Source organism: Taeniopygia guttata, chromosome 2 (assembly GCF_048771995.1).
Source record: "Taeniopygia guttata chromosome 2, bTaeGut7.mat, whole genome shotgun sequence".
NCBI classification, from domain to species: domain Eukaryota; kingdom Metazoa; phylum Chordata; class Aves; order Passeriformes; family Estrildidae; genus Taeniopygia; species Taeniopygia guttata.
In genome coordinates this window covers 126,765,079-126,787,985 of record NC_133026.1, presented here as the reverse complement: position 1 = coordinate 126,787,985, position 22,907 = coordinate 126,765,079, and the positions used below count along the sequence as shown (strand labels likewise).

General features: G+C 39.0%; 1 long non-coding RNA gene across 1 annotated transcript; it reads right to left on the bottom strand.

Moving 5' to 3' along the window:
* Positions 1-1,314: 1,314 nt before the first annotated feature.
* Positions 1,315-13,757, bottom strand: LOC116807891 (uncharacterized). Its single transcript, XR_012054225.1, has 3 exons — positions 11,507-13,757; positions 4,578-4,672; positions 1,315-3,550 (listed from the first exon to the last, which is right to left on the bottom strand). It is a non-coding gene; the product is annotated as an uncharacterized lncRNA (long non-coding RNA).
* Between the last annotated feature and the right edge of the window lie 9,150 nt (positions 13,758-22,907).

The window sequence follows — 22,907 nt, the reverse complement described above, 5'->3', positions numbered from 1 at the left end:
AAGTGATACTAGTAGTCCAAAAATGCATTACTTCTGTTTGAATAGGATTCAAGGGTCAGTAAAAATAAAAATAGTGATAGTACTCCTTGAAAAAGAGAGTTAATTACAGTTCTATGAAGAAGAACAAGACTGCAGAATAAGTACATGCTCCATTAGCACTCTCATTTCACATGTATCATGGAGAGTCCTTAGGCAGCTGAGCAAGAGTACTTAGACTAAATTGTCTGGCATTTGTTGGCAAGGTCCCTGCTTTAGTACCAGCTCCCTCCATAGAGTTTTTTCTAACCCTTTCTTATCTGTTTTCCCTACCTTCGTTTTATTTCCTTCTACTGCTCTACAATATGTGATAAAAGGACTTTCATCTGGTATTGCTTAGCATTGTTATGTGACCTTAACTTTGATGAATTAGAACAAACAGACATGATCCTCAGAATACAGGCAGGAGAGAGAAATTTATTTTAAAAATCAGCAGGACTAGGTTTTTTGCTCACAGAAAGGACTCAGGCTGTTCACATGCCACTGTCAGAAGTAAAATGAGGAGTCACATGGGGAGATTATTGTCCCTTCTCTTTTTTCCAAATACTGCTGTGACACCAAGACCTAAAGACTGCAGGCCCTAGAACCTTTCTGAGCAATCCCAGGACAACCATTGCTCTCCCAAACTCTTTCTGGGCAGATGTGGGAGATCACAAGTGTGAGAACATCTCTCAGTAACAGTCTGGTTGCAGATGGATTGTGTGGAGAATGTGGAGGCCATGACAGATATGGAGCTAAGGTGGGGAGATGAATAAGCTCATCAAGTGCCAAGTGGCACAAGATGTTTCAATATTCATAAAGTGCATGCAAATATCAAATATATCTTCAAATTATGAAATCAGATTTAAAGATAATCCTCCTCCCTAAATAAAGCACATTTATTTTCTCTTAGGTCCCGATCTCAAAGTTATAGGTTTGACTTCCTGCAGAATTTTCTCTAGTCACAGAAGACAGAAACTTGTTTATGCAACTCATAAATGCAAACTGAGACTCTTACATAATTACAGGTCTCCAAACAATATGTGTACAGGAGTTGGCAAGGCTACACTGGATATGCAGTTTTAAGACAGAGCAGCTTTTGAAACAAGCAGAGAATCTCATTACCCAGCTGCATAAATCCATGGTTCAGTCACATCTTGAACTGTTGTGGGCAGTTCTCCTCCCCCAATCTCAGAAAATACAGAATATAACTGGGAAAGATCACGAGCAGTGTGACAAGCATATTCAAAACTATACTGCTGAAAATAGTATATTAAAAATATTCAAAAGCTGGAACTATTTTTTTTTGTAATATTGGACCTTTAATAAGTAAACATTAACTGGGAGTGAGGAATAGGGAAAAGTGCCATATTAAAAAAATGCACAGAGAGGTACATGGAGAATGGCTGCTCACAGTCTCTAACAAAGCAAGAACTACAGGTTAACAGAAGTAAGCAGATGGCAGACTCAGAGAAAATGAATTTGATTTTTCACATTATGCAGGTAAATACAAGTTTTTTTCAAATGCAAAACATCTACATGAATTCAAAAGAAGAAAAAAAAAAACCATCAAAAGCAATTAGGGCTGTTAATTAAAAAGACAACATTTCGGACTCAAGGAATATCCAGAACCAGAAAAATATTCTAAGGAAACATCATTATATTTTTGACCTTTTCTTTTTCTCATCTTCTAAGTATCTGCTTTTGCCTGCTTTGTGACAGGATATTATGGAAAATGGATACATTCATCCCATGCTGTGAATACAAAATCTTTAGTTTGCTTTAGAACTGCTAAATTAGAAATAATCAAAACGCTCCTCAAGATTTTTTCCTCAGCATAACAACTCCAGAAGGTATGACGTAGATTCTGTTTTCATTTCCCCCCATTATTTCTATGAAAATGACAAAGTTGCCTCCTGGGCCCTGAGCCTTTTTCTCACCAGAAAGCTCTGAATGTTGCCAGGGGACCCTTAAACGACAAGGCAAGCTCAAGTGTAAAGGACATGCAAGATGTAAAGCTGCTTTACAGTATTTCATCACCAAGACTTTGCATTTATGCTGGTGCATTTGTTCAGAGAGCACTCTGTGCTGTTCCTCCTTTACAAGGGCACTGCTAGTTCCAATACAAAGCTTACCAGAGCTCACTTTTAGCCATGCTATGGGTCCCAAACTAATTCATACAGCATGAGCATCTTTTTTCTCCTCCTGCCTTGGTCTGGGAACCCAGCCTCTGCCTTGGACCTAACGATTTTGTGAACTGAACAGCTCCTTCCATGATGCTAGGTGGCAAAATACCCTTTTACAGTCTGGTCCAGGCACACAGATTTTGCTTTTGTTTTCGTAAGGCAAATGGGACCAGAGCATTTGTATGAGGAAGAAAGAAGCAGTGAAGGATGGACTTGGTATTATGCAGCCTAGCATGGATAAAGGAAAAAACAAGGTTTGCCTCTGGACAAGTGGGCTGGGGGATCAGCCTCAGAGGTGAAGATTGTGTCTGGGGAGATTAGCAGTTGTTCTGAATGAAGAATAATGCTAAGACACACTTTTACACTGAGAATTTTAAAATTAGGAGGTAGCATAAAATTTCTCATTTCTCTCTTTAATCAAAAGACTGCTTCATGACGTTAAGGAGGCAATCAACCTACAAATGATGTCTCTGAAGGAATAACTGCATGTTGTTCACAATAACAAGTGCATCTTCTGTGAAAGATTGAAACAGTAATCACTGTTTCACAATATCACTGGCACACAAATATCTCCGCTGTTATTTGTAAAGGAGAGTTACAGAATTAAGGAACTGTATAGTATATCTGACATAAAAATTGTCAGATATCTAAAAATATGTAACCTCTGGCTGGTAAGTAGGTAAATAACAGAGTGCTTAGCAGGGATCTTTATTCCAATACTTCCTCCATCATTTTGCAGTGCACAGTTTTGCTTTCAGTGTTGAGATACATTTTGCTTCATTTAAAATTAAGTCCTGTGATTGTCTCAGTGGGTATCTCAGGCAATATTTGAAGTAATTATGTCACTTCAAAAGCAGCACAGGAAAACAATATTGTGCCATTTTATTTCTCTTCACAGCTGTCCAAACAATGTTAAATGAATCAGAAGTGCTTTGCATTTAGAGAAACAATATAAATTCAAAATCTCTCCAGCACAGCAAGAGCCATTGAACAATTAGCAGGAGTCCTTCTGACTAAATAAATATATTTTGCGCCTCTGAAGCAATCCAACAAAAATACATACCACCAGGAAATAAAAAACCCTCAACCTTTAACAGTATTAACATGTCACACAATACATATTATTCTATAAGTACTTCAATTTTATTTTTTTACACTAGAGATGTGTCTATAAAATTTAGTACACTAAACGCCATCCTACTTGGTCTGCATGGAAAAGAATTCACATCTACTTTAGGTTTTTTACTTGACATTTATCATCTTTGTTGCTTCGGTGTCCTCTGTCATGCTCCAGGTATCTACTTGCTTAAAGTAGGGTCTGGAAATCATACCCAGGTCACACATAATACCTAAACAAAAAGATAAGGAGATCTTAAAACCTGACCTAGCTCCACACAAATTTAAGTGCAATATAAGTAAGTATGTAAGTATTTAAGATATGAATACTGGTAATAATTATTTCTAGTGACACAAATTGAGCTGTGGAACAACTTTCTTGGGGAAATGGTTTTTTTCCCAAATACATGTAATAGTGTTTCAGAGATTGGAGGAATCACAATCAGCACAGTCTGAAAAAGCAAGGTATATGAAAATAGAGAAACATCTAAAATGAAAATAGTGATATGAATAATCATTGATGCCACAGTGGACTCATACCAAATATGAGAGGTGCCACCATCAAAGGTATGACTGGAGCCTCAGCCCAGCATACTGCTAAAGCTAAATTTAACAAAATGAGTGGTTTTCAGAATGAAGCATCAGTGGATCATGTTTATATATGAAAAAGATAACCAAATGAAATTAAATTCAACCAAATTCAAAGGTATTTACTTTGTGCCTCATTCAAAGAATTTAAGTAGCATTTTTACTGAAAGGTTATATTCTATGATCCAGATGTGATTACGAATATATTCACATTTTTTCCAACAATTTAATTTTTTTTCTAAGTTCTTGTTAATTAAGTAGAAAAAAATGACCTTTTCAATTTATTTCTTATTGCTTTCTTTTTAGTCTATTCCTTTCTTTTTAGTGCCATCCCTATAGGGACATAATCACTCCAGACAGTTGTTCCTATTGGAGACTGGACTTCAGATGGACAAACTGAAGCTTTCAGAGCCAGTCTAATGTCCATAATGTGTCTGATGGAAAATACAGGTATAGCTACCATGTGGTGACTGGCACTGCTTAGCATTCATTTGGATTTCAAGCTGCAATGGAGAAATGGTGCAAAATTTGGACACACAACAGTTATCAACATGATGAATAAAATGTAAGCATCTTCCCTTTTTTCTGTGCATCATGAAGGAAGAAAAAGTCCAAATCTTATTACAGAAGTAAAATCAAAGGCAATTTTCACACAAATGGGTTGTTACTCACAAAGCGTTTTCAGGAGTCATCTGAGAGATGGGAAGAGAAATTCTAATTTTGTTTCCCTATTGCAATGGGCAGGGCACTTCTGTGCTCTCTTTTCCCTGTTTATAAAATAAGGACAGAGCAATAATGAGTTCTTAGGTTTTATGATTCATTTAATGTTTGCATAGCACTTTAAAATATCAGGAGTAACATTAGAAAAATAACTACCGGATGTATAACAGCAAACATAAACACCTCTATTTCCAGCATGCTGCCTTGTATTAGCTCTATATTTTCTTGAAATATAACATGATCTTTCTGTAATAAGAAATAAATTCCTAGGTAGCATGTTAAGTAAAAAACTTGGCATGAAATACTTTGAAACAATAATTTCCATCCCGGGAGAAACAAAGGTACTTAAAAGATGCTTTTACAATAAAAAATAAACTATTAAAAAGTTGGCAGAAATTCTCTGGGCATAATTGCAGCTGTGCTTGTTTCAAAATGCCTATTAAATCTGATTCACCAGGACTGTACTACTAGCATGCCTCTGCCTATGGGCAAAGCCTAGGCAATAATTTAAACTACTTTAAATTGAAAATTTAGAGCTGTTGTAATTAATTGTGAATCATTAGAAACTGCTCAATTATATTTAAAAAAGCACAACAAAACAAGATTGTTTATAACACAACAGATAATTAGCAAACTGCTGCAGAATCCAACGATTTGCCAGAATACATGTGGTACTAGAGAAAAGAACAGAAAATGGCATATCACAGACATAATCATGCTCGTATATCAAATCTCAATTTTTCTGTCCTATCCTTCAGCACTGACTCTTCCATGGGGTTTAGTGGAGCCCATCCCCACAGGTTTTTACAACCCCCAGGTAAATCTTTGTTAATGTTACCTAAACTTGGGCTGAAGAAAATGTGGAGAGATAGAACAGCCTGTCTGCCCTCTGATCTGGTTTGTGAGGAGGAGTTACGAGGATTCAGTCTGAGAGGAGGAGTGATCAGGATATACAGACTATAGCTACACCTACGTGTTTAACCCTCTTTTTGGTCATCAAGTAGTTTGTAATATTAAATATGGGGTTTTTGGTGTGTCTTAGGATTGATAAGAAGGTTTAGCAAGTGACACATCATGCTCATGCACTTGTGAGCCTGCATAGGTACCCTCAGAGAGGGCTCAATGTCTGTCCCAGGCCCACAAGGAGGGCCATGTGTCAACTAGAATGGGGCATACTGCAGAATGTTAAAAGATCTTTTGCAAAGTAATGGCCATTATTTTTCTGTTTTCTAATGCATTACAGCTGTATGCTCCTATCTTCTTGGTATTATCTTGATAACTTACTTATACTGGTTTTTTGTATGATCTTCTCTTAAAGCAAATACTTATGTCTAGGAAAAATCTTCTGTTGATATTCCCATTTGCTAAAAAACCATTAAAAGCCACAAAAAGCTGGAAATCACAAAATCAAAATATCAAACTATATGCTTGGAATTCTAGCAGAAAAATGTTACCCTTTAAAGCTTGCATGATCAGCACTGGTACCATAGAGAAACTACTTCAGATATGGCAAAAAACTGTTTCAGTCATACTGTCCACACACCTTGAAATCACACAGTTCATAGAGTCTGATGAAGCTGAACATCTATATTTGGTAGAAATCTAATGACACATGGGCTTCTTGGCCAGTTTTACAGTTTACAGCCACTCAGCATAATCACATTATTCTTGAATATTTTGAAAATATGAGAATCATTCTGGCAGAACAAACTGATGTCTTACTTTCTGTATTGCATTTTTAGAAGCAACTAGCAGCAGGAGTTTTGCAGGGAAACAGAAAGAAGAGATAACCCCTCTCCTTTCTCTGGGTTTGTAATTTTCTCATTAGGTAAAATGCAGCTCCAGCGTTGGTTGGGAACAGCTTCTGTGCTGGAACAACAGAGCTTATGACCATTCTGTTCCTAGCATAGTTTCTGCAATTGAAAAGAGAGCAATAGACCAAAGAAGAGAATACAGTCAAACTGTGGCCAGCTGAAGTGAATAGACTCTGAATGGTAATTTAGAGACACCTTAGCACTGACTTCAAATGTGATTCAGAATGTACTTTTCATAAGGAGGAGATGCAATTAAATTAAATTCCTCTCCAACAATACTTTACAGCTACCTATTATAAGCTTGTGAAGTGTCAGTGGAGATACCAAGCACATCTCTTGCCAATTTGAACTTCTCTTAAAAATTAAATTTTCTGTGCATTTTCACAGTACTATTCTGTTTCTGTCTAGTAGCACTTTCTATTCTATTCTAGAGGAGCTGTCTTCTATTATTCACGGCTAATTTTAATTACTGTATCTGTAATTCCAGCCACATCCTAATTTACCACATTGATTATCCATTAAGATCCTGTGAACTGTAAACTGTTATTTCCATCTCTTCCTCAGCAATCATGCCTGTTATTCACTCAGTCTTCTCACTGCAGAGTTTTCTATTCAGAGATGAAGTTGGTTGATTATTTATTTTTGTAGTAATGGTGTCCAAAACAGTTAATGTTCAACTGACTGCATATTTTCCTCACTGGAACAGTAACGGTTTCAAGCTGCACTATGTAAGACTGAAAATCTGTACAATGAGAAAGAAACTCATTCTCTATGCCCATTTTCCTGCTTGGAAAAATATGCTGGTTTTGCTTGCATGGAAAGCCATACTCAGAGTCATGTACCTTTCACAGCCATTTAAAATCTGGGAAGAGTGGTCTGCACATGGATGTGTCAGTTCTCAGCAGCCACAGTCACTCCTAAGGAAATTGTAGAAAAGCTGTCAAGTTTGGGGATTAAAACTGCTTGTTATTGATGGCTGGGAAGGAAAACCATGCCTGTGAGAGACATGAGCTGCTGTGGGTTTATTCTGCACTCCCACCTGCCTGAAGCTCCCCGCTCGCTTCTCCGGCTCTCTGGCCGTGGCTGTCTGCTGCAGCTCCCAGCACGCACTCTTGAAGGAAGCAGGTGACCCCAAGCAAAAAGGATATGAGGTTGTTGCAGCACCCCACAGGTAATGCAGGCTCCCCAAAAGCAGGGTAGTATGGACTGTAATGACTTGCTTATAAACAGACCACTCCTGGTTGCCCATTTTGCCAAAGACTTGGTTCAAGGAGATATTTTCTCCCCTCACAGCCAGGCACTTAAAAAATCTGACTCAGTCTTTCCCCACAGAATGTACACATATCTCTCAAGATACCATTGCACCCTCTTCATTCATCCCTGGGGAATAGACTTGTCTATCTTACACCTTCTGTTTTCTACCTTTCCTTTTCAGTAAAGTTGCAGCTGCCAAAATTACAGTGTTTCCTCACCAATTCCTCTAACCATTTTATCCTTATATCCTGCTTCAATTTCCTCTTATAGCAGAGCACGTTCTTGATTTCTAAGCCTCTTTTGTTCCATTTTTCTTAGGCTCAGCTTTATTTTCTGTCTTGGTCTCCTTCCCCAGCTCTGGGCTTATTTCAGACAACCCTAATTGTGAGAACATCTTTCCATTTACTGTTTCCACCTGGTTTCATTCTTCCATATGTTCATCCCCAGGAGCTTCCCACAGCTCATTGGATCCTCAGTGCCTTTAGACTGTGGATAAGTCAGTGTGAAGACCCAGTCTGGCCTTGGCATTCTTCACCTGAAGTGTTGCATGGCTCTGGCACAGACTTTTCTATATAACTTTGGGTAAGTCATGTACTTGAAGGACTTCATTCATCATTTGAAATTTGAGGATAATTTGAGAATAATGTCATTTTTCTTTTATTTTTTTTTTTTTTTTGCTTTCCCTTGCCATGTATTTTTTATTATGGAGGCAGCCCAACAATTTTAGGGCTGGGGCAAGGACTTCTGATGAGCTTGTGGATCTAATGGCAGATTTTATTTCAAAAAGCCCACAGGTGTGCAGAAGGTAATGTTTCTCCCTGTTCCTACCTACCTTTACTTAGAGCTTTACTTAGAGGCAGGTGCAGAATTGCATTTGAAGCAAAGGCCAGCCTGTATCCCCATGTAGATGGGACCTGGGCCACAGACATGAGCTGAAACACCCCCTTGGGCTGACCCAGCATTAGAGCAGGAGCTGGCTGTGTCTCTGTGCTTTCCTGCTCTCTCCCTCAGCCCTGCCAGGTTGAATCCTGCTGGGTGCTGGTACTCCTCTGATACAGAAAATAAAAATTATCTGTGTTTTCCTAATGGGACAAGTAATTTGAAATTTCTATAGGAAGTGCACTAAGTAAATCAGTTTTGTTTGTCTAATAATCCTGCTTTTCATTTTCCTTTTGAATGGATTTAGGAATTTTTAGCCAATACGTATGCAAATTCTTATCCTATATTCTTCTAGTGACAGCAAAATATACTTTAAAAAGTAGAGATAATTCCATATTGCTACAGATATATGACAAAAATAAAGCAAAGAAAATTATTGTGAAGCACAGAAAGGCCAACTAAAACTTTTTCAATTTACCTGCTGTGAAAAGACTCTCTCCTTGTTACTATTGCTGGAGCTACAGAATCAGGAATTAAGATTTCTTTAATTTTTTTAATTGCCAACAACTCACCACCCTTTAGGGTTTAATAACTACATCAGGCATTTACCAACTTCATTTGGGACACAGACAAGTATTGGAGGCTTGGATAGTGACGCTGATTTCAAATATTTGCAGATACACCATCTGTGGCTATCAAAACCCTCTGCAATACCATAAATTGTTGGAAGCAAACATTTATCTAAAGATAAATGAAAGGCAAAATGACACTGAATGGAAAATATTACCATTTGATTTCTCTTGGAAAAATGAAGGAGGAGCTATTTTTTTCTGGACTGGGAAAAGACCAGTGTCTCCAGCTTTTTTTGGGTTTCAACAAGAAGCCACTTACTACGAAAAGTCTCAGGTCTGTAATGCCAACCCCCATCATGTAATTACTTGAGTATCAGATGTTTTTTGCGCAACCCCATGATGCATTTCACACCCATGAAGGTTCTCCATAAGCATCCTAAAATCCTGAGCATGAGAGTGCCAAGGAGCTTGACTGACTGACATGAGAGAAGTGACTTGGGCATTCTCTTCACCTTGTTGCAAGAAATACATGGTTTGGGAAATGATAATTTTCTGTAGATGAACAGGTCTTTTTGTTGTCCAGCTGTAGGCACAGGTTTTTAGTAATTAGCAAATATGATAATTCTCCTTCCAACTTGATCAGATGAAGTTTAAAGCTATTGTCATCTGACACTGTTCCCTCCCTCCTTCCCTGCTAAGAAAGGACTGATGTCCAGCTGCTATTTAAGAACCCACAGAGACACCCACTGGGCTGGGAGCCCTTGGCTCACTGGGCTGTTTGGAGACTCTCTGTAGGGCTCTGCCAGGTAAAATGCTTCTATTTTAGATTACTATATATAGTCTGTTAAACTGTGCAGAAATGTCAGATGCCAGCATGTGCACATGCCCCCTGATACAGCCTCATATGTAATATATTGAAAAAGTCCTTTAGTTAAAATGTCGGCACATCTGATGTGGAGGAATAAGAGAGATTTTTTTTTTTTTTGTTCAGTAAAATTTGAAAAAATATTTTGGAAAAAGTGGAAATTAGTGTTGTGGGACAGCATCAATGAGAAACACATTTTAAAAGCATTTATAAAATGTTTGAGCCAATGGGAAGTGAGACTTTGAAAAGGAAAAAAGGAATAAAATTTTTAAAATTTAGAGTTTGTTTCAGAAAACTGGTTGCTTTGCAACATCTAAATAATCTATGAGGTGTCTTCAGACAATGGGATGTTCTAACATATCGGTTGAGGGTTACATGGCAAACAATGTGGCAGTGGGTCAGAGCACTTAAAAGGAGGTAATGAGTTACTTTACTTGTTAACACAGATAAATCAAAAGGGATTCTCTCATTCAAAAACAAGTTTGATAACCACAAAACGTGTTCCCTTTCTTTACAGTTGCGAACCATTTAGAGCTCTTCAACAAGAACGTGGTGTGGGGTAAGTAATGGCCATTAAGTAACAGATGTTTTGTCCTGAAAATACTACCCTAGCATAAAATGAAGATCATTCTTTGTTCTGGGTGGTGTGAAATACATGAGCAGGAAGGCCAAGCAAGGGCTGCTGAGGTGACTGCCCCATAGCCACCCTGCTGCCACATCCCTGAAGCTACAAGGGAGTCCTGAGCTTTTGTGCTTATTTGAAAGGAGAGACATCATCTTTCTAACAGTGGGAACAAGGGTATGCTTGGGGCTAATCCTGGTGTCATTGCCAGGAAAGCTGACCATGCTCCCCTGCAGCAGGAGTGGATGCTCACCAAGCCTTCATTTACCAGATAATACTCAAAATATTGGTGGTATTAAAAATACTTCCTCCTTGGACCTATCCTTTGTTGAACAGTTCTAGTGTTTCTTGGAACACGAGGGAGTGCACATAACAGAAAGCCCTCTACTGATAATCTATAAATGCTTACAGGGCTTTTCTTTATTTAATATATTCTCTGGTTTTTGATCATAACACTATGTATTGCTTGTCATCAGAATAATTTAAATGAAAGCAATGGTAGTTCTTAAAAGTATTATTCTAGAGTCCAAAAAAAGTATTCCTTATCCTAATGCACTGCTTACTCACACTTGCACAGAAAGCTTAGCTAGAAATTAAAGAATGCAAGTGTTTCTGAGTGGGGTGTTGACTAACAATGCAAGAACCGCAACCTTTCCAGGTCACCAACATCTTCAGTTTAGGTGATTGTCACTAAAAAATTCCTTAATTGTGTCAGGTCCACTGAGTGAGAGAGGAAATAAGATTTTGCTATATTAACTCCTTTGGACAAGGACTTACATTACACCTACACTTTGCCTAAATTTGACACAATTTAAGAAACTCTGAAAGTTTAAGGAAAAAGAAAGCTTTCTCTTTCACAGCAGAACGTGACTCACAAGAATCCTGAAAGTCTCTAGGCACCTCTGAAGTCATCCAGACTAATCTCAGTCCTTGGTGCTTAAAGTACTTCCCACATGTTTTAGAAACTCCTTTGAAGCTTGAAGATCTATGAAATTTTCTTCTGCAATGAAAGTCAAAGGTTATTCAGAGAGATGATTATATTTAGTCCAGTAAAAAGTATTTAAGCATACTTAAAATTTTCTGGTATGTTTATTTAAATATTACAAGAGCAACCCCAATATATCTTTTACCATGCTCCCAAATGGCTAGAAAACTTAGCCAGGAGAAACCAAGTTTTTGTTTTCCCTGCTTGAGGCGTTTGAATCCAAAGTGTGTCCATGACAACAGTCACTGCAAGAAGAGGCTCCTTCTGTAACATCCCTTGAAGCTGAACCACTGCACAGCTAGGGAAGTCTGAGAAACAAAGTGTGGCTGCATTACCTAATGAGGAAGTATTCATCCAAGATGATACAGTCCAAAGATCTCTTCCTCCTGGATTTTTCCTGCATATGTTGTTCTAGATAAGCACTGGATTCAATGGCAGTAGCAGTATATTAAACATTTTGTGTCATTACTTGACGCTGTTTTTTCTGAAGTCTCATTTTTTTATCAGTAGTTTCCACTTCAAGGTGAGCCATATGAAATGAAATTACATATTTTAAGTGGTATTAATATTTGCTTCCGTTATGTTATATTGTTTTTTTATCCTCTTCTTCCAGAGTATTTGACTGTTCAGTCTCTGTCCCAGGCTCTCAAAGGGAGCCCATAGGGATATGCATGATGCTTGATAGCCCTGGTCAGGATCTACAACAAAACTTTGCAAACTGATGCAAAAATGAGGGAACTTAATGAATTTTTCATGTACAGTTAAATCTTCTGCTAAACAGAGTGATGCTTAATTCAAAAGAATATCCAAGGCTTCTAGTTTGGGGGAAGACAGAACAAATGGTCACTTTAATATTTAGAAGTTCATAAAAAAAGGGAAGATTTCAAAATGAAAACCACTGGTCTCAGACACATGTGTATGAAGATTAAGGATCATACCTGTAAGCAGATATTCAAAATACAGCAATATTTCCTGTCCAGGTGTAGACATTTATGGACATCTGTCAAGGAGAATGAATCCCCATCCTGGTTTCCCTTTACTAAATGAAGTTTGGAGAAGCTAATTCTGTCTGTGTAGTATATTGTGAAGACATGACCCCTAATTAAGCAGCTGCAGTAATAAGGCACACTGAATAACACAAGTGGTCAGATGTGATCTTTTAACACACATGCCATAGGAGGTAGAGGACTGACAAGAAGGTCAGCCATGGGCATCCCAGTCCACTTAGCAGGATGAGAAATTAAATGTTATTATTAATCATGTTGTCATCTTAGGACTGAAAATAAATAATTGAGCAAGGCCAACTCACGGTGCTTACCTAGTCTGAGCAGCACTGTCTCAAGACATGCCAAGAGATTTTCACATTTTCTATTCAAACATGAGGATGACTCAGACACCACAAATAAGAATAGAGGATCTACTGGGGATCATAAGAGAGTTGGGCCAATGTCCAGTATTAAGAAACCTCACTGTGAAGTGTATCAATGAAAGATAAGGCACACTTTTCTAATTGTATATACACTAAGAAAAGATTTATAGGAACATTCAAAGTTAAAGATATATTGATGTAATTCTAGCCAAAAGGTTGGGAGAAGTCAGAAAACCTTTACAAATAATACACGGAGACATTGTAAGCATCATAGAGGCTTACAGGTAAATAAGAAGGTAAAATTGATGGCAACCTGGATGCTGATATTTAAAGACAGCAGTTTGATAAATTGTCAGGCATTAAGGGCTTGGTCAAAACAGATATTGATAAAAGAAAATCTAGATATCATTAGTAGAATAAATATTAAGGGAAAATTACAGGATGTGTAGTGGATGATATTAGAAACAGTAAACATGACAATCAGACATTAAACAGCTGGTAGTCTAAGGTTGTTACAAAATTAGTAGGCTAATTTTGGATAGGAGAAGAAGTAGGTAACTTTTAATTACCCATTTGATATAGAATTCAATGAATATCTGAAAAGATATTTTAAAAGAATTGGATAAAACAATTGCTAAATAATCTGAAGGATGAATAATGCTGTGATAAATGCCAACTGACTAGCAGGGGAAACACATGCTTTGCTTAAGACTACTATCAACTTGACCACTTCTTTTGAGAACAACTTGTGAGGAAAAGCCTCTCTTTTCAACATTAGTCCAGAATCTGATGGCATAGACTATAGGTAGTTCTGTGCCACATACAAATTGCAATATGAAGGGATTAGTGTTCAGTGCAGATTGATGAAAGCAAGTCTGTGCTCATTCGTAAAGACCCAAGGTGCTCATTCACTGTGTCAGTAGACAGCACATCATTCACTGACAAAACAGTCTGAGCAGACTAAGATCCAGATTATGAAGTGATGGTTAAGAAGACCAGCAGAGGCAGAGAATAATGAGAATAGCAGTTCAGGTGACTGGCAAACTTATTACACTGCAAGTCAAAGGTGCATGAAATGGATTAAGAATTGAGCTGTGCACAGGATTTAGGAGTGCTGCACAATGTGAACACTTCTGCTTAAAGGTATATACAGTCTACAACAAAGTTCCTAGGGGAACAAGCCTGAAGGTGTCCTTACAGTTTTATTGTCTGGTTGGTGTTCCTTCACTATGGCTTTAGAAAGATATATTCCCACAGGGTTCCATGCTTTGGTTTTTCCTGTTTTACTGCCTCATATTTTTATGATCTTAGGCAAATTTAGCTGCTCTGTCTATTGACATAATTTATAGAGCCAATGTTTTGATGTACATCGGTTGAAAACTACACATATGTCTCCAGCATGTCATTCATGATACCAAGATGTCTTTTCATAGCTAACAATGCTGCAAGAAACCTTTGATTTTCTTTTCCCCCTCTTTTTTCTTATTTTCTGTAGGATCCTTACAGTCATCACCACACACCTTATTTATTTCTCAGTTCTACCAGTAAGAAATTGCCACAGCCCTGGCTTCACTCTTCTGTTTAGTCTTTCTAAGTTATTTTTCCATAGCTCTCAGTCTCTTATTTCAGTATTTTTTCTCTTTGGCTACACTGGCAGAGGCAATCCCAGGCAATCCTAGCCTGATGCTTTGACCAAAACTTTCTTCTGTAGATGAACACTGATGTGGAGCTGCAGCTCCATTTACTGATCCTCACACAACAGCAATAAACTTACAAAAAAGGGCAGAGTGTGGTCTTGTCAGGTCCTCCTCTCAAGGTACCCATTAACAGGTCAGATTTACTTAATTTTCCTCCTTCTCATCTCTGCTGTAAGTTTTTCTTTGAGTTGATTATTTCAAAGAAAACATGACGCTTGATAAGAGCAAAGATTTTTGCCTCTTTTTTTCTGTCAAATACTATTCCCAAATACTCCCCTGTGTGAACCTTTCATGTAAAAATTACCCATTGTGTAATTTTTGAATTGTAGTCTCTTTTGAGGATGTGTATTTGTGTAGCACTTCTCACTGGGAGTTCTCCCCACTGAACTTGTTTCTAAATTCCATGGGGAAAAACCCACCCAGTGGGACCTGAGCCAGCAGGACAGCAGATAGCAGTCTGTATTTCTGGAGTGACCACACATAGCACAATGCAAAATAGCATGAAATTTTTCCGTCTGTAAGTCTAGGGTTTTGTTTTCCCCTCTTCACTATAAAAATAAAAAGTGTGCACCTGTTGCACATTGCCAATATCCCCTGAAGACACAAACTGTATGGCAGCCATTGGTGAGATACAGGACAGTAACATTCCAAAATAATATGGTCCTCTTTACTGGGTGAGAAATAACTTTGATGGCTGCTGTCAAAGTTGTATACATATCATCAGTCTTAAGTTTTTCCTCTCAATAATTGACCACTGGGGTGCTCTCTAATTAAATTTCCCCTTCCTACAACTTTATGTGAAAGGTATACATTAACCATTTTCTCAAGAGTGTCTGCTCTGCACCAGGTTTGTGTTTGCTCTGTGTTTACTTGCTCATCAGAAAATAAATAGAAGTGCTTCAAAACCATGTAAGGATGTAATTCTTTATCATTTGTGTATCTAAAGTTTACAGTCCAGTTTTGAAAGGGATAATTGTAAATCTGAAAGGATGTCTCACTGACGCTACTGAGAATGTACTTTCCCAGGCACATAATTTTAAAAGGTTGCCCTAGTCCATGTCTATTTTAAACACAGATATGCAAATAAATCATCCCTTTTCCCCCCTAATACCTGAACAACAAAAGCTGATTTTCTGACATGCAAACCTACAGCAGCTGTCTGATCTTTTAATCTGTCACATATGCTTCGTCTGGTGCTCTCCCTGTAGTAGAACACAAAAGTGCTGTAGACATCGTTACACTTCTTGATCTGCAAATGCAAGACCTGTGTCCTTTTATACTCCCAAAGTGCACAGGGGATCTTAGTCAAAGCTGCTTAGCAACTGAGGGATTTAGAAAATACACTGTGCACACTCCTCTGGCCACTGAACTGTAGGATTTTGGAAGCAGCTCGCTCTTTCTCTGCTTATCATTTTAATCAATTAAAAGGTTGTCCATCCTGTGCTAATCTCCCTTCAACTCCTACTAGATCAAAAGACTCCAGCTGATTACTGTTGCAGATTAACAGGATATCAGACAAATGTTAATTTAGATGTTACAAAGTCAGTGTCAGTATTCACTGAACATCTCTAAGGTCTGCTGATCAGAGATGAATATGATTAAGAAAGCAAAAGGAAGAAAGTTTGAAGTATGGCTATTTTTGTCTTCTCCAAATCCCAGACATACATGAAAGACAGTCTCCTCAGCTCTGCTCAAGGAACTGAGATGGGAAAGAAGCCTTTGCATTTTATTTGTTCAGACCCTGACAATATGAAAAACACAATCCAAACCCTATTTTCTTCTCTTTTCCTGTCACACACAATCTAGGAGTCAAAAAGTACCTCTGATATTAGTAGGTGAAAAGTTAGATTACAAGATAGAGTAGTAACAAGTCTGGGTGGTCTTTTAGAATCCCTCATAGCCTAGTTAGAAAAGATCTTATTTGCATAAATTTCGAATCTTTATTTTAGGGAAAAAAGCCCCCAGCATTGTTCCACAGAGAGTTGGAATAAAAGATCAGCCTGTCATGCCAAACTACATAGTAGCTTGGGGGTGAAGTTGTTCAGCTGAGCAGTGGTAGATGATGGAAAACTTGAATCCAAAAGGCACAATCTAATCTTGATGATATTTTATCAGCAATAACGTCACCTCACCTTTGCTCCGTTTCCATTCCCACCTGCCCAGCTTTAGCTCTGCCCGATTACAATGTTGTGGACACCACTTAAACATGAGCTGCTTGTGTGAGTCTTGAGCTAAGAAACACTTGACTTTACTGGCAGGAAACTGGGGATGGTTTCATCCTTGTGCAATGCTAGTCACAGGACCAATACTGACGCGGTGTCCACTCGTGTCAACCCTACACTGTTCAGACCATAGTAAAAATTGAATGTGTTTTAAAAAGGGTAACAAAATCATTTCCCATGTGGCACCCATGCCTGAGAGAGAGATAGAGAGATTTACAATGGTTTTTTTCTGGAGAAATTAATTACTTGCTGTCTGCAGATATCTATCTGGGGAATAAGTCTTTGATTGTAAACAGATCTTCTGTTCAGAAGAATAAGGCACAGTGAGATTCAGCAATGAATATTAAAATAGAAATGAAGTCTAGGAACAAAGACTTTATTTTTCTACCTATGATGACAGCTAACAGATGGTGTGTTCTCCATCACTGAAAGGCTTAATTCAGAGTTAAGTATATTTCTAAAAGTTATCCCATAGTTCATTCAATAACTCATTATGAATTTGATACTGAGATGTGTGCACTGTTATGGGATACAGACCTTTGGCAAGTATTAAGTATAGTATCAGGTTGTTTCACAGCAAAAATATGTCCTAGCTTTTTAAACCAGTTATTCAAATGTAAGATCTAGAGGGTAAATGGCTACTGGACATGTTCTGCCATAATGTATTCATGTTTACATTGAGACCTTCTAGTCCATGACCTGTGTGCAATATATAAACACTGTATGCTTTTGATAACTAAATATAATAATATTTGCCTCTTGCTCTGTGGATATTAAACAGCCCAAAGCAGAAGTCTGCTAGGACAGCATTTAATTGCTTCTAAAGCACTAAAACAATGTAGCCTGCTCAAGCACCTTTGTTCTGCTCATTGTTCACAAGAACCCCGTTGATACCATGGCAGAAAGCAGTTCCAAGAACTTTATTACCAGAGACACTAATATATAAATTATTTTGAGAATACTTTGAGTGAGTGCTTCTTTTTTAAACCTTTTTTTTGTATTATCCAAGGCATGTCCTTTTTGTTGAATTTAATATTTTAGGAGTACTTTTGCACATCAGCAGATTATGCAAGATACAGTAATCCTCAGCCAAAGAGATCCAAAGAGACTAGCTTTTTGCATCTGACGGTAACCACTACAGTGGAGTTTATTTTTCAGTATCCAAAACATAAACGTAGCTATGTATGAGGAAATCTGAATCCTTAGGTCACATCTTGTCTAACTTATGCCAGGCTTTGGAGTAATTTATAGATAAGCACATGTACATATATGTTTTGTAGCATATTTTATACATTCTATAGTATATACATATAATTCTATGAAGTTTATACATAATATGATTATTACTCATAATTTTTATCTCAATATATTCCCAATATATTTTAAATGTGTCCTTCCTGCAACTTAATGAAGTGTCTTTGAGATCTTGTTATGAGACAGGAATGAATGAATTTTCTACTATTCTTCCTAAACTGTTCGTTATATACATAAAGTTGCAATATTAGGGTGCAAAGTTTGAGATAGGAAAAAGCTCTGTGCAATTCCACCATGATCAAGTTCTTTCAACAAATGTCACATCAGTGCAAAAAGAGACAATCAATGCATATATCAGCTGACATGTCTTTATCTAATGAGTTCTGGAAATTCTTTATTCTGTACTGGCTTGCAGTGGAGGCATTCCCAACACGTGCACAGTCCTGAAACAAGTGGTCAGGGTAGTGGGCATGGTGCTGGCCTGCTGTTTGGTGAGAATTTTTGTTCCTTTAATGATGGATTCTGAATGTCAGGGTGATGTGTCTTTCTTGAAACAAGTTCTAGTTATCCCATGTGGTGGCAGGACTTCAGTTTGTACAGAAGCAGGGTACATATATTTGTGCTGTTTCCAAGCACACCTTTGTAATATAAAGAATGTTTTTCTCTGAGGTGTATGCACATTCAAATGCAGATTGCTCAGTGAAGTGCCTGACAGATCCTGTAACCCTGACAAACCTGTCTCAGCTGCTGAGGCAGGGAGACTGTTCCCTGAGTGCCAGAATAGCACTGTGCAGCTTAAAATGACACCAAACTCTCACTGATCAGGCTGGGAAGGAAGATATTGTAGAAGAATATGTGAAGATGTAGGAGACAGCTGTGCTGTAGGAGGGTGTGAGGGGCAGTAGTGCCTGTGCAGTGAATTTCCTGCTCATCCTGCCTGTGGGGCCACACACTTCCCTCCCTAAACTGCTTGCTCTGAATTTCCAGCCCATGGGGACTCAGGAGGGTCATTTGGAGAGTTCAGTGCATGTCCAGGCTTGATTCTACGTGGTGCTAAGATGTGGCTGGGGGAAAACAAGGCAGGATGAGATCCTCCTGAGTCATGCAGATTATGCATAGCTCAAAATGCAGGATATAAAAATTTAGGTCTCCTTTTCACTAGTCCTGGGTGACTTCTAGAACTTTTTGTCTGAAGTTGCCAATGTTTGCTCTAATCCCATTTTTGCTATTGTGCTAAGGCCTTTAATACTTAAATTATCCAGCTGTGATTTCCTCTTTCACAATCCCTGGGAGAGACTGACCTAAACTGAGAAGACGAACACTATGGTGAGAGAGATGAGCTTTAAGGCTTGCTAAGCTATGTCAAAGCTTCAGAGTATTTAAATCTGTATTAAAACCAAATCTCTTACCCAGTGAGCTGTCAAGCCCATTAACAACAATTCAATTTCATTTTTCATTTATAGCACAACAGATTCTCCAATCTGAAATGCACACTGCTCCTACATACCTAGCTGCTAATAATGTTGACTTTTCTGCACGTTATAAGTCAAAATGCTAAAAATTAAAAAATAAGCTAACAAAACATTTGACTTAAATTCAATCACAAGGCACTCTTTGAAGTATATTCTTGAAAGATACTGATCTAAGCTTTGTGTAAACTCACAAACATCTATTAATCAACACTTGTTGATAGCCATACATCATCAGGCAAAACTCTTACTGCCCTTCCTTTTTATTTTTTCCAAAAGAAACAGGTCCCAACAGACTACAGTCACAGCCTGCTCTGTACATTCAGGTCATTATTCTCATTAAAGTCCTGACAAATTTTCTTGGTTCAAATGATGAGCTGGAGCAGGCTTGGCACTGCCTCATTTCTGAGACCACATATCCATATATCCCTGGAGATAAGTCCCTTGTAGCAGCATACTTGCAAATGTTCTCTTTTTCATTTTTCCTCTTCCTCATTTTATCTCTTTCCACCCACTACAGGAGCCTGGCTCCTTCAGTAAGCCCATCAAGTGCAATGCAGCCAGGAGAAGTGCCACCAGAATCTTTAACTGAAACAGAAATTTTCCTTCCTTTGTGTTTCATTTTTGCTATCATTCCTTGTTGAATTTGTGTTACCCCTAGCAGAGGAGGGAGAGTCTCTTCACATGCACTTCAGAAGTGGAGGCATTCTCCTGGAAGTGAGGATTGTGTTAACCTAAGGTTAAAGATATTCACGTTCACAATTCAACAGAAGCTTCAAAAGACACAATGGTCATGTAATCCAGCATGACCTCCTTTGACCCAAATGAGGAGCTGCAAATTCTAGTTCATCCTTTTGATTGCTCTGGGGAAAGATTTTTAATCTCACACCAAACAGAGAAATAATTCCAAAATCAACTTATTTCAGTAGCCAAGATCCACAAACTGTCTGCTCTGAATTCAAGCAGCCTCCTTATGTTTTCAAAGCTTTTCCCCTACACTTTTTATTACCTAAGTGAGCAGTTAAGTAGAAACAGCAAGAAACAGCACACTACCTATAAATGTATACTACACTGGTCAGCATTTACTGTTATTTGAAAAGTATTAATAGAATTGCAGTAACAATCTATAGTGGATCATTCAATACACTTTCACATTGTTAAGAGTCTCCAAAACACACAAGCAGGAGTTACAAATATTACTTACACATGGTGGGATTTCCTCTTCTGGTAAGTGATGCAGGAGTTCAGGCTGGGGAACAGGAGAGGACCTAGAGGCTTTAGAATAATATATTTTAATGCAGGCAGGGACAGCTCTGATAATCTCAGCGAGCTCCTGTATCACAGGCCCAGGTTTCCACACACTAATGCCAAGGCAGTACTTCCTCCCAGCCAGCACGGGTTTGGAGGGAGAAGAGGTGGCGGGGTGCAGCAGGAGCAGCGGTGCCTCCCACAGCAGAGAGCAGACTCCGGACACCACGATGTGTGCCCTGCACAGGCTGGCCCTAGTACAGCTCACCACTTTATTTCAGAATATCAGCTTTTCCATTCCAAACTCCTCTGCATCCTCTGTAGCTCTTCATAGCAGTACAAAGCAGGGATTTGCAAAAGTTGGCAGTCTGCTTTTAACCTGTGGAATCTTAGGTAATCCTTAGATCCACATAGGGCAGGAAATGGTTCTGGGGCAGTGTATTGTCAGTTCTAAGTAGTGAAGTGAAGGGGTACCTGTGGCTGCTTCTGTTTGCTGCAAGAACTGGTCAAGCCTTTTAGCAGTAAGTACCTAATCCATCATTAGGCTGCTCAGTAACAGGCTGATTTTTAGCATGTTTAATATTTTGAGAAGAGTCAATTGTTACGACAGAGGATGGATTTGTGATTCCTCAAGGCTAAGGTCGTATGTGGCAATCATGATAAACTCCAGGCATGAACTCCTGTCCAGCACAGGCCAAGACCTTGTTGAAGTGCAGAGCAACAGAGGGTGGACAGCCACATGCCTCTGCAAACCTCTGAGTGATGTTTGTCCCTGGCCAGCGGCTTCCTAGGGAGTCACAGCATCCATGAAAGACTATCCAAGTGTGATGCATCTGAACATGGTCATGAATCCAAGACCCACCTACTCCAGTCAGCTGTTCCTGTGCTTTAAAACATGTTTCCCTAGTTTCTGTTCTGAGCTCTTCAATCCCCCAAGTCTGTAATTTGTCCTTCTTTCTTATTTCAGTTTGTTTCCTGGCTCTGGCATAGGCTTTCCTAAATAATCTTGGGTTACTCACTTAATCTCCTTTTACATTAATTCATCGTTGCAACATTTACAACATTTCTCTTCTCTAACCTCTCTTTCATGTCAAGATCAAAGACTCCCTAGGGCACTGATCTTTTCTGCATCTTGACACATTTTCTCAAGTGAAAGAACTGTTATTTTAGCTGTGGCTTGTATAGTTGTGCTATACTAGACCCTAACAAAAGTTGCTTTTTGCATTAAACATGTCAGCAGCTTTGCAGCTTTGCATTATTTATGTTGCAAATTAGGAAACAGAGTAGATAGGTGCATAAAGTCCTTATTATTGCAATAACTCTCCTTCTCCCAGCACATACCACAGCATTCACCCAGATGGCTAAAGAAGATTCAGGTAGTGAAAATTAATATTTTACTGTCTTACTCCACATCATGTCTGTGCAGGTGCTTGGATCTGGGTCTTGCAGAAGACCATCCTTTCTAGGAGAGGCAAAAGAACAACTTACACAGCTGCAGTCTCTCGGTTAATCTCATCTGGGTATTGGGTTCCTGCTTGCTGCTGTGATCTAAGGACTAGAAAGTCCATAATTTCAGCTCACAAGGTAGCAGGATCCTATCCCAAATACTGACATTATTTTTGAGTAAGTCAGGTACAGAAACAGACAGTAAGAGTATCTCTGTTGACTGCCTGTGACCTTTGCCATTACATAGTTCCTGAATGTTCTTACTAGATCTCTTATTTTGCTGTTTTCTACCTCTATGGCCAGTAACAAAAACTTCGACCAAAACCTCCTTGGCTGTCCCGGCGGCTCGCCCCTAGGTGGCGCTGCTGGGCAGCCTGGCCCCGCTGCCATCCCCGGCCCCGCTCCCATTCCCGGCCCCGCTCCCATCCCCGGCCCCGCTCCCATCCCCGGCCCCGCTCCCATCCCGGCCCCGCTCCCATCCCCGGCTCCGCTGCCATCCCCGGCCCCGCTCCCATCCCCGGCCCCGCTCCATTCCCGGCCCCGCTCCCATCCCCGGCCCCGCTCCATTCCCGGCCCCGCTCCATTC